Source organism: Mercenaria mercenaria, chromosome 5, assembly GCF_021730395.1.
Source record: "Mercenaria mercenaria strain notata chromosome 5, MADL_Memer_1, whole genome shotgun sequence".
Lineage (NCBI taxonomy): Eukaryota > Metazoa > Mollusca > Bivalvia > Venerida > Veneridae > Mercenaria > Mercenaria mercenaria.
The window spans coordinates 97,801,997-97,818,548 of record NC_069365.1 but is presented as its reverse complement, the minus strand read 5'-3'; the positions used below and the strand labels follow the sequence as shown (position 1 = coordinate 97,818,548).

Genomic DNA, 16,552 nt, shown 5'->3' with positions numbered 1-16,552 from the left:
CCCCCAGACATTCAGCACAAACGACGGTGTCGCTATTGCCTGAAAAAAACGCAGACGTCCATTTAGTTAATGCGTTTTTTCTATTTGTTTGAACTTGGCATGTAAATTGATCTTAATTTTCTTTAAAGAGTACTGCGATAAAATGCAATTTACTAAAGCTATGTGAGTAACTTTTTAAAATAACGTGTAATCTTATGAAAACAGAAAACAGAACCTTCATATCCATTTATAATAATATACATTTAACCCGTAACGTTATTCGTATGTTGAAAATAACTGCACGTATTTCTAAATGTTGCAAAGTAACATTAACAAGAACCTTTGTAATAAAAACCGGCTTCGGCGAGGCATTCTGGTGACAAAAATGTTACAGGCCAGTCCCTGAAGGTCATAAGTCTTCCTTCGTAAGTTGTTAACTGGTAATGTGTATAATGTTGTTCATTCGCTCCAGACGTGACGGGTGGATGAAGGCTAATAGTCCAACAGCATCAGGTCGAGGCAACACCTGAGTTTAAATTACAATGACAAAATAATCTCAGAAATACATATTTTTAGAATTAATTGCTTTACCTTCAGCATTTTAGACATCTAAAACATGGGACCGGTTATAGACAGTACACATACTTGATATATAAAGATGGTATAGTGGTATTCGTACTCGGGTGTTGTTTATTTATATTCACTTCTACGCCAGCGCTTAGTACGGTGTTCCGTTAGAGCCATCGTGGTTTCGCAAAAAATATCGTGTTTATCGTGTTTTCGCCCTCGCATAAAATAGCTCAAGAATGGGACGTCTTAAGGATGTACGAGCGAATTTTTTCTAACGTTAAAAATTTTTTTATACTCTGTGAGCTTGAAGAACATTAGTTTCTAAGACAAACAAGAGCAGAAAAAACATAGGTCACCGAACTCGTTTTAATTTTATAGGGCATTTTCTTCACCCACTGCTTAAGCATTTCTGAAATTTTGTAAAATTAGAAAAATGGTGGTACTATATAAAACATATAATATCCCACTTAATCTTATAGGGATTTCAGGTCTTACAGGTTAATATGAATATATGGTGATATCAGTATTATATAAGCATAAATGTCACTAACAAGTCTCTTTAATTTTTACATGTTGACATAATTACCCCACCCACATTATTTTCAATGGAAAAAACGTATTTAGATCTACAAAAAAATTCTGACGTTAAGATTTTCAAAATCTTTTGCAGCATTAAAGACACACAGAAATGCTTCAAAATGGAAAGAAAAAAAGTTGGGGTCACCGTGCATCTAAGAGATTTATTAAGAAAAAAATGCTAAAAAGTGGTGAATTTTGATATTTTTTGTTCTTTTTGTTTTAATCTGTATTTTCTAGATAATATAAAGTGCTATCTTGAAAACTTTTATTTTATTTATAGCTTAACATTATATGTATCAGTCAGAAAAATATCAAAACCAAACCTGATCTACTTTAATAGATATTTGAAATTACCTACCCCTACCCCATTGTAAATCTTACGTTAATTTTAGGCAAATGCCAGCCAAAAATAAGGGTGAAAACTTTTTTTTCGCAAAAAGCATAATATATTTGGTTAAATGGTACATTTTTAGCCATATTTTAATTACTTAGCATTAATTTTTGGCAAAACTTTTGTTAGAAAGCAATATTCGAAGAAACATTTTTCAAAATGGCGGATATCTTGAAAAAAACGCTCGTACATCCTTAAAGAAATAAAAACGCCAAGCAACAAAAATAATTTTTACTTCTGTGTATTTGTGCATTTTATTCACATGATCCCATATCCCGGAATTAAGTCCAGTCAAATATTTGATGTTTGACCGTAATCAGGTGATATTCCTAAGTAGAAGACAAACAGGATCCAGTTTGCAGATTTAGTGAACTAAAATTTCCCAATTAAAACGTATCATTGCTCTGCTAAATCCATGCATGTGCGTCAGTGTTTTAACGTATGAATATACTGTTTTATATGTTTCAAATACTTCACCATTTAAACGTGTTTTACACATTATATAATAGATATCTCAATATATCCTGAATAGAACACGAGAAAACCAGCTGAACAATACTCCCTGATACGTGAGTCTAATTAGTCTTCCATGTTTACGTATGTCCAACAAGAAGAGAGAGAGAGAGAGAGAGAGAGAGAGAGAGAGAATGTGAAAGATACATTTTGCAAAAATAAAAAAAAATAAAAAATAATCTCCCAGGTTGATTGTTAAGCAGTAGCTTTCATTTTAGTGTCGATGTATAATTATTGCGCTATATATTTTTAACCTGTCAAATATGCATACAGTACATTATACGCTCTGTGCATTCGATATTATAATATTCGGCCCAACTCCGGTTTACGAAAAGAAAGTTTGGTTAAGTGTCTAAATATCATTATTATATAAATATTCTGTATTGTAATTGAAACACGTTCTCGTCGTTCGTATTTGTTGGTCTGTGGTTACAGCACATGGCTTGTATGTTTGAGAAACCTCAACGAAGACTTTACTAAATTTATCCAAACTAGCCTGTAAGAATTCCGTAGCTAGAATAAGATAAATGAGATGACACAACTGAATTTGTTCAGTTAGAGTTCTTAATTACAACAAAAAGATGCGTTTTTCGATACCTTAATTTGGTATATGATAATGCATGCATTAATTTCATCGCTATCGTTTACATACTTCAGTAATACACGCATTCTTTTTCATTTATTGAAAGCAACTAAGGTAAATAAAGAAGAGCATTTCGAGGGGTGAATGCGACACAGTGCTAAGTGACATTTTTTGAAAAAAATCACTTTTTTTCATATATCAACTGTTTATGACCTTGCCCATGTCCTGTAAAAATATCAAGATTATAGCAAGTCATTAAATGAATTTATAACAAAATGGTCAAAAAGTGCTAGGTGAAAATGATATACCATTTGAATGCGACACAATGCTAAGGGCCTTACGTCACTTGGCGCTTTTTCGCACCGAGCTATATCAAGTTTGCACTCAGTATATGTACCAAGTGACAAATATTTTTCAGTAACTGTGCCATTTAGATGGTTTCTTTTAAGTATGATATCTGGTATAAAGGATTATTTTTTTTTGACAAACATTTGATTTTTATTCTTCTTTTTTTCACTTGTTACTTTTCACAGTAAACATGTGGCTGTAAACCAAGTATTGTTTACTGTGAAAAAGTGCTAAATGACAGAATGCATTTAAAGTTCTTCAGATGAAATTGTCTGATTTTATTTTTATTTCAAACATCTGTCTCAAGATTTTTTATCTAAATGAGGACAGGGAAAAGTATACATTAGTGAAATGTAATTATTTGAAAGTATTTCTATATGTACAACTGCACTAGTTCTGACTAACGTGTTGTAAATCTTGACTCTTGGGTCAGGTGTACAAATGAAACACCCCCTGATCAAAGCAGTATACTCGGTTGCGACAGCTTAGGGAGAATCTGATCCCACGATGCCTGCCAAATACAATGACCTTACTCTTATTCCAGCAGCATGTCATGTGTTTTATGTGCTGCTACCACACAAAACAAAAAGTACATTACTACATTTTAATATATGAATACTAAAAACAATTGTGTAATTTAGCACACAACTAATATGTGGAAACTGACAAATCATCATATTTTTTTTTCTTTCGTAAATTAATTATTTATATTATATATAAATGAGTTCTGCAATAAACCCTACAAAAGTACCATTTATTCATAACATACGGGTGTATTTCGGTTATAATAATTTCCAGCACGGTTGCCGAATTTCAATCTCTTATAAAATCGTTTTGAGTGAAAGTATTTTAATTTACCTTCATATGTTAATTATTTATGATATATATGATTGAATTATATAAAAGAAACCTTCAAAGATACCTCTAATTAAGAAGATACAGGTGTATTACGGTTATTGAAAGTGTATTCCGGTTTTTAGGTGGATTCCGGTTTAATGTGTCACCGATCGGCAAGTTATGGCTGTTTGTACAGGTGTACAGTTCTTGTTTAATATGAATCACAGTTGTACTGTAGCATTTTCATAGTATATGACTGAATCACAAGAATATACGAATAAGTTTATCTTGGCCTGGAATTTAGATTCATTGCTCAGCTTTTTGTCATTTCACAGTTTACTTAAACCTTGCCAGGTGTCTTTTGAAATATCTTAACCACATTTTCTGTATGTCTCCAGTAACAGTGAATGAATGCATATATCGATTACTGCTCTGGATAAGAAAAACATAGGTTTTTTAGGAAACTGTGTACTTTTTAAGTATTCATAAATTTTCCGTATTTTGTTATGAGATTTTAGATTACAAACAGTACAGTATAATATAACTTTTACATTAGTAATGTTCAATGACATTTAACACAGTCATTACAGTAATTGCTATAATGATGAAACGGAAATGACTGCATGACCATGGCTTTCAGCAAATTATTAGGAATACATGTATCTTATCATATTTTTGGTTAACTGTGTGTATAATTATAGTGATATCTGGAGAATTTCATAGAACATGTAATGAAATCTTTGGAATCAAAGTTTAATGATCTTGAAAAGGTTCAGTGACACCTAAAGTGACTGTTGATTAATGTCAGCATGTCACAGAGAACATGATTGACAATTCCACACTGAAAATAAAGCTACATCTCTGGAAACTGTTTCATATTTGTAACCAAATAAAAACTCCAAAATCATTAATATACCTTGAAGAAACATCTAAACCTAATATTAAAGTAGAATCTATGTTGATTCGTGGTGTATGTTATTAGTATGCATGACCTGCACTGCATAGAAATGGCAATATGGAGTTACGTGTAAGATTGACATTAACTCCTTACGTGTAAGTCACACTACACCGTATAGCGTTAACGGACGCCAGATGTATATAAAAACTGCGACAGAAAGTTATCCGGTGACGAAAGGCATCCCCCGCTGCTGCTCAATGCTCTCGCGATTGGTGTATGGGGCGCATAAAATGCACAATGAGTGCAAGATTTACGCATATATACAGGACGAACAACGTTCAGTTAACGGATATCACTGTACTAGTAACAGACTTGTACCGTGTAAAACAAAAGCGCAACGCATGAGAAACTGACAAAACGTTCTTGTCAGTTATCGTCCGTTGAACATACGTTACATCCGTTGCATCATCCGGTAGTAGTCCTGCCGTGAATCAGGTCCACCGGACAAGAACGAATGAGAACCTGACAAGAACGGATGCCAACTGGTCAAGTTCAGAATAGGGAATGCACGAGTAACAAACAAAACGCATATCAGGGCATTGCTACCATACATCAAACGGGCAGCTCTGTCCGGTGGCGTACGTTCTAAATTTTGAATATGCTCAAAACATTCCACCTGATGGAACGAATTTCGCAGAACGAGAAGCGCAGGTGCTGCATGAGGAACAGAAAAGAAACGCATGCGAATGGACACAAACGGATTGAAAATTTTGTTATACGTTAAACTTCCGTAAACGCTATACGATGTAGTGTAACTGAGACTTTAACTCTTATAACAGATTATTTAGTCAGGTTAAGTTATTTAATTATACTGTTTTGAGAGGCTTGATCTTGAAACAAGCTTTCCAACTTAAATGTATATTTCTCAATAATTAAAGTATTGAAGCTTCATTGGGCAAAAAATAAATTGAAACACTGATTTCTGTACTCAACATTAATCTAAGTACAGAATAGGACAATGCATGATGATTTAAATTTTATTTTTTGTAAACAGTCTTTTTTTACAGGAAAAAAAAACATTTTTCTATTGAAAGAGAACTGATTTACTGATTCAAAGCATTATACTGAACATTACCAGCTGTCCAACATATGTAAATATTTCTAGAAATATTTAATTCTAGTGATACAGTAATTAAGAAATTATTTACGCCAAAGCAGTGTTTAACATTATTAATGCATGATGGGCGGTTATACATCAGGTGTAATAATTTCACGAGGGCACAGCTCGAGTAAAATTATTTCGAATGATTATAACTGCCAGATTGTATAAACAATTTTGCTATAGAAAATTTCCTAAATATATCATTTTAAAAAATCTTATATACTTCCTGTTTTTATTTCAATAGTCTTTCGTAGAATTAATTATCTGTATGTTCCCGGGAATCAAACTGGTCTAAAATGGCCGATAAAAATGTAGGTAAAACTATATAAATAAAGTAATTAAACGTTAATAATAAACCATGTAATTCAATTTTTATTACACATTTTAATCTGATAACATTTACAAGTTTAATTATATTTTAAAAATTTTAAATGTAGACATTAAAATTGTAATGTATTTTGTAAGTTTACACTTGTTAGGCTTGTTTTTGTTTTATTATTCATAACGAAACAATTTCACTACATGCATTCGATTATCCCACTGACAAATTGTGTGACCACTAAACAACCTTCCCGACGAAATACGGACAATATGGTATAAGTTAGTGTTTTAATTAGTGTTTAATGAATAAAACAATGGTTTCCTATAGTCAGTTTGTGTACAATTTTAGGTGGCACTTTGTGCGCTGTTTCAATCTAATTTACGTCCTTGTACGACTGTGAATTCTCTTAAAAATTGTGAATATAAAATTTGTATGTTATCACTATGCAAGGAAACATAATAATACGATAATCGTTGTTTGTGTAGTTGCACGTTCTTTCATCGCTTAATTCATATTAAAGAGGACACGAGTCATTATTTGTGTTGTCATGGTAATTTTATAATGATTCAGAAGCAGCATAAATTTAAAAGATTGGAGTCAGTAGGTTAAAGGTAACGATAAAATTGACCTTTAGACTAAAATGAGTTCCCACTCAAAAACTTAAAACTCTTTGGCTTAGAGTCATCTATCCTCATAGGATAATTATCTGTGGTCAGTAGATGGCACCTACTATTTTGGGATTGAGTAAGTCATAGGTCCAGGTAAGAGTGACATAGAGATTTATAATTGTTTCCATTCAGTACTTAAAGACCGCCCAGTCCTTCTGTCGATGATCGTCTTAAAAATCAGTGAAATTGTTTGGCTTTATCCCAAATATAAGGTGCAAGCCAAGCTATAACTACACATGCATCTGTACCGACGAGTGTTTTACCAACAAACTTTAATGGGTCAGGAAAGTGTTCCATGATCTTTTACGATTATGAGAAATTGCAGTAAAATATACATTGTAGAAAAATATCTTTTCGCAAAAAATGTTATTAAAGTTTTTGTTTTCCCACACTTGCTTCCCCTTTACCGTCAACAAACATTCTGAAAGCCTATTGTTTTTGATGCAATACAAAAGCGTGTATATCAAAGTCAAGTCAAGTCAAAGTCAAATAGTTTATTTACGTCTCTTCATACGTATAGCATGAAAAAACATTACAATATTTTAAAAAATACGTATGCCTTTCTATACAGAAATATAAGAGACAATTTGATCTTTACACATTTACATATTCTAAAACCTAATATCTATTAAGATGACTACGTCACCAACATAAAACTATTAAAATCTTTATATGTAGGTATACCTTCAAAAGGTTACTTACATAAAATTAAAAAAGTATAACATTGAAAAGCATGAGGAAACTGCGAATCTATCTGTGGCAAGGTGCAGATATTTGCTGTAGGGAAATTATGTGTCTAAGATGTTATACAGAAATTTTGAATCTATATGTGACCAAATAAAGTTAATAAGCGATGTCGGAGGACAGCAACGCTCAACTATTCGACGGCCTTGTCAACTGAAGGAATATTAAAGTCAGAAAAGGGGTATAACCTGTAAAATTGCAGAACAGGGTTAAGGAACCTGCACAATGCATATCAGCTCATGACAACGGACAATTGCGTGAAGTTTAAATCCATTCCCACTCAGATACCAGCTTACATACAAAAACAAAACTGCTAAGTCAATGAAAAAGTGTGTGAAGTTTCAATTCATTCCCATTAGTGGGTACTGAAATACCAGCTTACATATAAAACTTTAACAAAACAAAATAAGTTGATAAAGAGGGATAATTTTGCAAAAAGCAAAACAGAGTTATGGAACCTGTGCAATGTAAGGCAGTTTATCACCTTGGGGTGATAATTGAATAAGTAAGTGAAGTTTCAATTAATGGCCACAAGCTGAGATGTAAAAACTTAACCAAATTAGGACGCCGACGTGGATGCCGACCCAGCCGAGCTATAAACTACGTAAGACATAAACAGAAAATAATTGCCAAAAGTATTGTTAATAAATCATTTATAGTATGTAAGTTGTGTCAGGTAAGATTTGATATATATTTGTAGATTTGTTCAATGTTCCCTCGTACTATTTTCCTAAACTACAAATGACAATGTTAAAATATTAGCATTACTTACTATACAATACAATTTTCCTATACTTTAAAATATTAAAACAGGCTTTGGCTGTTTACTTTACTATATCTGTGTCAGTGAATAATACACAGAATTTCTCTTCATCAGATAAATTATCAAAACCATTTAAATTTCGTCTGCTATGTGTATACAATTCCTCCCTTACAGATGAATATAATAGTCAATTTAGTAGAACATATTTTTCATCTTCAATACAATTCGAACAATTGAAACCAGTTCGTTCATTTACGTCTACATTTTCATATCTCCCTGTTTCTATTCTGATGGGTGCTACACTACATCTAAATTTTGCCATAGCACTACGGAAGTGGAATGGTAATGACTCTTCAACATAAAATTTAGTTTCAAAATTAGTTTTTATACATTTATATGTTCTTAATTTATTACAACCTTTACCTCTTACTGACCCATCACGTGTTACTGATTGTTTCCATTTATCAATTTCAATCTCTAAAAGCTTATTTTTAACCCGTCCACAAAAGTCTTAGTACAATGCTGTAAATGTATATTATCTATACCAACAATGCCCATATTACTAAACATTTGACAGATGTTTTTACATCTAATATTGGATGATGCTTTTACCCAGTTAAAAACTTTTTTTATTTAATCTTGAATCATGCATCTTAAAAAATCTACAGTACTTTCTTGCCACTGCACCCCATTGTTTAACAAATACTGGCTTCCAGCCAATGTCCCTAATTACAGCAGCTGCATTTGGTATCATATATAATATCTTATGGCTCTGTTATGAACAAAATTTATACACGAGTAAGATTTATCGCCCCAAATGGGAGCTGAATAACATATAACAGGTAAAACCATTGTATCATAAAGTTTTAAAAATGTTGAAAAGTTGAAACCTCCAAAAGTTTTACATTTTGAAATAAAAGACCAAGTGCTCTACCAGCTGACATGGCCACATGTTTTGCCAGTTCTGTATAATCTAGAAATTCGTTTAGTAAAACACCAAGGTATCTGTAACTATGTACAATATGTAGCGGAAATGCTCCCAACTTAAAGGCAGTACTCGTTTGTACGCAACTAGGTGTTCTAAAATGAATTATGTTTGGTTTGTTACAATTGACAGTCATACTAATATTTATACACAAAACATGTAAAATATCTAGTAGCTTTGGTAAATCTTCTGGAGATTCAGCCAGAATATCAACATCATTTGCAAACAATAAGATACTTATCAACTCGTCATTTACTGTGATTCCAATATTTGTTTCTATAATAGCAGTAACCAAGTCATTAATGTACAAGTTGAAAAGTATTGGCGACAACGGGCAGCCTTGTTTCAAGCCACAATTTACTTCAAACCAAGGAGAATCGAAGCGATTTAACCTACAGCACTGAACATCTTTATACAAAGAAACGACAGAATTTAGAATTTTGCCATTTAAACCAGTTTCTTGTAGTTTTGTCCATAATTTAGCCCGAGGGATATTATCATATGCCTTTTTGAAATCAATGAAGGCAGCATACGTACTTTGTTTCTTTAATTTCCTTGTTTCTACAATATTCGTAAGTGTATAGACATGATCTATCGTACTTCTTTTTTTAACAAAACCATTTTGCTCATCATGAAGGATATTTTCATGATCACAGAATTTAGTAATTCTTTCGTTTAAAATACTACAAAAAAAATTTTATACATTGAAGGTGCAAGAGTTATGCCTCTGTATGATAGTGGGTCCCTTGGGTCTGAAGTTGATGACTTTGGTACAGGTGTTATTATACTCTTGGACCGTGCTGTTGGCACTATACCTGTATTAAGACACTGATTAAAAACAGCAGTAAGAGTATAAAGAGCCGAATCATTTTTTAATAACTCAACTGGTATATTATCATGACCAGGAGCTTTACCAGATTTCGCCTGAGAAATAGCTCTAAATGTCTCTTCAACCGATATTACTGAATTCGGGTTAAAACCTACAGAGTCATCAGCTTCATTACCCTTTGTATAAAATTCAAAATTAGAGCAACTATTCCCATCGTCTGTATTCAGAAGGCCAGAAATGTCAGACGCCCATTTGTCCAACACAACCCTAGGATGTTTACAAATTGACCCGTCAGACAAAACTGTCTCAAAAGGGATATTTTTAACTCTCTCATTACCAATACCTATCTTACCAATTTGTTTCCAAAATTCGTTTTGTTTAACAGCAAACAGGTTATCAATATCATTTTGAGCCTTTTTAATATGCTCTCTTTTGGCGATCAAAATATTTTCTTTTATCAATATAGACCTGTTTAAATATTTTGTTATTACTAATTTTGCATTTCAACCATTCCTTTTCAGCTTTACTCATTTCAGTCCACAAATCAGATAATTCATTTGTCCACCACGGCTTATTTTTTCGGTGCCTTTTGTTAGTATGTTTTGAGGATGTATATCTCACTATTCTACATTGTAATTTATTACACATTTCATTGTGGACAATTTCCACAAGTTGGTCATATTGAGAAATAAAGTACTTGCTGATTGATATCTGCTTTTTCTAAATTATCTATGACACTATTTAAACCACTTACAACATCATATCCTGCTAAAAAAAATCTACAGGAGGATTTCTTGTATCAAATATTGATTTAGTGTTTATAATATTTTCATCAAAACAAACATCAAAGGAAAATATCCACCTCAAAAATGAGTGGTCAGGTTTAACTGTACTTGCATATACTTTTGAGAAACAACCTGTATCTGTCATTAAATCTTTAGTTCTAATAACCTCAAATTCATTAAAATTACACAAATGTGCATAAGGAACAAGACAAAAATCAACTACAGATACTCCTTGTGGACCAACAAGAGCGCCGCCAAGCGGGGCAATATACGCCCGAAGGCTTACATCATAGGATGGGAGCAAAATTTTAAGAACTTGACTGTTGTAGCCCCAAAGGACTGGAACAACAAAAGAAAAACTTCAAAAAACAAATCTAAGTCCACAAAAAAATATTCAAAGTCTACAAAAAAATCCTTATCGGGTACAGGTATGTAAAAATACACCTTAAAATTGGAGGTACCATCCATGTTGTACCACAGAAAAGTGGTCTCGGTTTTTCCCTACGGCCAATAATAAAAAAGTTTCAAAATAAGCTATTTATAGTAACATAAAAGGGAAGTAATTCAAAAAAAAAATTATTGTAAGTACAAAAAAGAGATCTGCCAAATAAAAACAAGAGCACTGCAATGCAGAGCAATATACAAAAAGCAAAGTCATATATGACCTTTGACCCTTAAGTGTGACCTTGACCTTGAAGCAAGTCATCCGGAACATGCGCTCTGCACATCGTTACAATGTGGTGAACATTTCTGCCAAGTTTCTTTGAAATCCTTCCAGCAGTTCAAGAGTTACAGAGCGGACACGAAACAAACTGACATGACTTTTGACCCCTAAGTGTGACCTTGACCTTCAAGCAAGTCATCCGGAACATGCGCTCTGCACGTCGTCTTGGTGTGGTGAACATTAGTGTCAAGTTTCTTTGAAATCCTTCAAGGGGTTCAAGAGTTACAGAGCGGACACGAAACAAAGTGATATGACCTTTGACTCCTAAGTGTGACCTTGACCTTGAAGCGAGACATCCAAAACATGCGCTCTGCACATCGTCTCGGTGTGGTGAACATTTGTGTAAAATTTCCTTGAAATCCTTCAAGGGGTTCAAGAGTTACAGAGCGGACACGAAATTGCTAACGGACAGACGGACAGACGGACGGACAGACGGACACCAGCGTCATAACATAATACGTCCCTTCGGGCGTATAATAAAAGTAAAATCATTTATAATTGTATTTCTACCATTCAAAATGCATAAATTTGTGTCTATTAAAAAATCTGTTAGACAAGAACCATAAAGTTTTGAGAGAAGTCTATAACATCTCTATAAGGAATGTTATCAACACCTGGAATAAAGTCAAGATTATCTGAACAATGACTATTGAAATCACCGCAAATATACAATAAAGATGAAATTGACTGATACATATGGATTTGACACATAAGATTATCATAAAAATCATGTACATCAACCAGTCTTTTTTAGTTATAAGGTAGTAAGTGACAAACACATACACAAATTGTTACATTTGAATCATACTTGCTACTTAAGTTTTAGCCATAAAATTCCTTCATAAGTCTGATCTAAAACATCATAGTTAAAATCATTTAAAAGAGTATTATTTAAAAGAAATCCCACACCACCGGAGCCATTTTTTTTATTTCTTATGCAAATGTTTTCTATTATGACCAATCCATGTAAAACCATTAATATCTAAAACATCATCATTTTTCAAATGTGTTTCAGCAACACCAACAATATCACAGTTACGATAATTAAGACAAGATTCCCTTAAAATACTATTATCTGATAAATTGTCAATGTTCCACCTTTTGACATTCCAAAACCCGCAGGTTCATTCCTAACGTCTACGATTGATTCCTCTGTTAGGACGGGCACTACTGTAGCCTCCATAATTACGAGAGTCACTACGCCTTTCTTGTTGTCTTGAATTTCTTCTCTCGTCCTGCCTGTCGTTCTAAGAGTCTGAATTATTGATTTTCTTAAACATAACTCTTGAGCCACGTAGCTCAAGATCATCAATTTTTACCACTGTCAATGATTTTCTCTCCTCCTTTGATTGATCGTTGTGAATATAAACCTTTTCATACTTTTTATTGTTTTTCAAAAGGAATTTCTTTTTCATAACGGTTGATGTGTCATTTTAATTGTCAAGGGATGCCACTATTACTCGTGGTTCTGCGTTGTTTGTTTCAGATGAACCTTTCCTCTCTGCTTTGGTTACTTTCATGGAAGTCTTCATACCATCGGATAAAATATTATCAATTTTTCCATCACATTTTCTGACTAGTTTCATTGACATTGCGAATCACTATATTCAACGAAATATCTCTAGCTGGTATACATGACTGCATAACTGAAAGAGTTGTTTGAATATCTTCAACTGACTGTTTTGCATCGTCGATGTTGTCACATAGCTCCGCTCGTATATCGCCTGCCTTATCCTCAACAAACTTTTTCAAGTTAGTTTGCAATCTCCTTATTAAATCGCTTGTCAACACTATTCGATATTTTCTGCTCCGTATCTTTGATACGCTGATTTATATTTTTTCTACTGTGTCTATTTTGTTGTACACGGCATCTACCATATTGCGCTTGTCGGTGTTCATACGATGCGTATTCACAGACATCACTTTCATTTCACAACTCATAGTGTAAATCATTTTAGCTAGATCAGGTAATTGTAAGTTTTCAAAATTTGGTTTCCCAGAAATTGGTTCACTTACGTCAGCAACCACAACAGTTTCATTTTTTCCATGAATGATACCTGTCACTTCTGTATCTCCAGCTACCTTTTTCTTTTTAACAACTGGTGTATTCTCAGTGTTCAATATGACATCACCTGGTGCTGAATTCGTTCTTTTTCGCTTATTTGGTGTAAATACCTCACTCAACCCCGTCGACATGACTTCCTTCACGAATATTTCACTATCTTCAAGGTTTTGAACCTTTTGATTCGTGGCAGCGCTAGCAGAACCATGTTCATGAATGTTCTCCATCACCAATGACTTATCACACATGACTGAAGACATGAAATTGCAAATGTTTGCCCCACGAAAACAGGAGACAATATTTTCTCAACCGGTGTTACCATACAAATATACCCGGCCTTCCTGTCGGCGAACGTATTGCCTCCAATATTGTCCTTTACACGTATGCACTTTCTTTTCTTTAAACTTCAGCGCAAACAATACACCCTAATACACAAATATATCGTTTTTCCCAAATGTTTCTTATGCACAGTAATATTAAATAATTTATTTTCTTCTGCACACTTTTCAAAAACATGTGCTACCGGTGTAGCGTCAGAACATTCCTATACATGTCAGCATGTCAGCCCTGTATATCATTTTATCGTTCTTAAAGTGGCATTATGCGCATCTTACAGCACGTAGTGTGTTTTTGGTGAATGTTTTATAAAAGCAAGTTTTCGGTTGCTGTGCATTTAAATGTGTTAAATTAACAATAATGCCGCATAAGCATTTGAAAGTGATGCTTTAGAAATGAAGAATTCGGACTTATAAAATAATAGTTCATTTCTTCAGTCTTGTTCGCAATGATCTCCCTTACCTATAAGTAGAGATTTCAGAGGTTGAAGGGAAGTAACTCCTGCAAGCAGTTTGACTTTTCTTAAAAAGACTGCCCCAGTCAAAAAAAAGAAAAGTCATATTTAAAAAGTTATTATTTCGTTATGGTAACAGGAAGAGTTTGGTATACTGGGTTAAAAACTATAATTTCCTTGACCCTTTTTACACACATATTTATTTGTGCTGTATTTTTACTTGTAAAATGCGTATAATTCCACTTTAAGTTATTGATCGTTCTCCGTATACGGTCTATGTTAGTTACTAGCTTTAAAATAGTAGGTGGATAAATGCTGACCACAGGTAATCATCCCTTGAAGTTGTGATTCTCTTTTATTCAACAAATAATATATAACAAAACTAGATTTTAATATATCGAAACAATACGAAGAGAAATAATTGCACGAGGGCCTTGCCCGAGTGAATCATACACGCGGCGTATAACAAATTCGTATTGTTTCGATATATTTCAATACGGTTCTGCTATATATCATTTCGATTCTAATATGTCTATTGTACCAAATAGATGGAATAGGGAAGCACTACTCCATGGCAAATATCTATCGCCAAATATAGTGACGTCAGCGCGTAACCGTGTCTTAACTGTCAAAATACGGGGCGGAATAACTTGGGAGCATGTAGACGTCTTATGACTTATTTTCGCGTCTAATAACCTATTCAGTGTGTGCGAATCAAGGGAAACACCATTCTGTTAATTTATATAATTTGATTCTGAAACATCCTTTGTATAAATTATTAGATCAAATTAAGTAGCTGTCTTTTCGTCTTATTTGGCGCCTGTATGGCCTCACGTGAAGTCGAATTTGTGTTTTAACGGAATTGTATCGATTTGTCATATTAGCAAAATCTGTTTACTTAAAACATTCTTTGAAACATCTCGTGGTTTCTATTAAAATTATAAAACGTTTCACGGTTTATACATGTCTATCTCTGAAATTTACAATTAATTGATAGTCTCTGTTGTAAACTAGCAGCAAGTAATACATCTCCAATGTTTTCTAAGACGTTTATCATTAAAGAAATTAAATCCTAAACGTAATTTGAAAAACAACAATGCAAATTTGGTGAAACTAAAATACAGATAGCATGCAGAGATATCACAATGACACAATTTGAGACTAGGTCTACAATTTAGTGAAGCAAAGTGCAGTGCTGTTATTTATGTAAATTCTGTGGCTAGGTGTTACAAGTCGCCGTAGTATTTCCAGATTGCAAGGCAATTTACCCAGAATAAATACAAAATTTAACTTGAATTACAGGAACATATCAAGTAGGATCAAGTTATCATTCACAGTTAAAGGATTTATAACACATAGTTACATTTTGATTTCTCATCTGTTTAAAGGCTAATCAAATACAAATACGTTTAAAACAAAATATGATTAAAAAATATACATTAACAAATCCTTTAGCGCAAAACTTCAAGTATGGCAAAATCGTGAAGATTACTGATAGAGAGATACAAATCTTCAAACATATTTTAGTATAACATAGAAAATGCTGCTGAAGCATTTTACAAAACCATTTTTACTGACAAAAAGAACCAACAATGATGAATTTCCACCCACGTTCTAAAAACGCAGCCTCCCCAAACGTTATCCTAGCACGTGGACGCGCACACGACCAACACACACTTTCACACAAATCAAACACACTAGGACAAAAAGAAATAATAAAGAAATACAGCGGGGCACCGCCTTGGAACGATCAGTAGCAAAACCACTACTGGGATGGGTTGGGTGTGGGTGTGTGTGTGTGTGTGTGGGGGGGGGGGGGGGGTCTTAAACCGATATATTGTTCACCTAACCTCACTCTTACCCCCATCATATTCCAAAGTCACAGGACAGTATATTACTAAATAAAATTTATCCTCGCCAAGTGAAGCCCTAACATACGCAAAGTCCTCCACCTGTTCCGTCAGACACAATCAAAGTCATTCAGAAGAAAATAAGTACATTAGTACAGGTTGGATACTTG

At 33.5% G+C, this 16,552-nt stretch overlaps 1 long non-coding RNA gene across 2 annotated transcripts in view; it reads left to right on the top strand.

Moving 5' to 3' along the window:
* Window positions 1-16,552, top strand: part of LOC123559244 (uncharacterized) — a 42,255-nt gene that overhangs the window by 11,135 nt on the left and 14,568 nt on the right. The window lies entirely within an intron of this gene.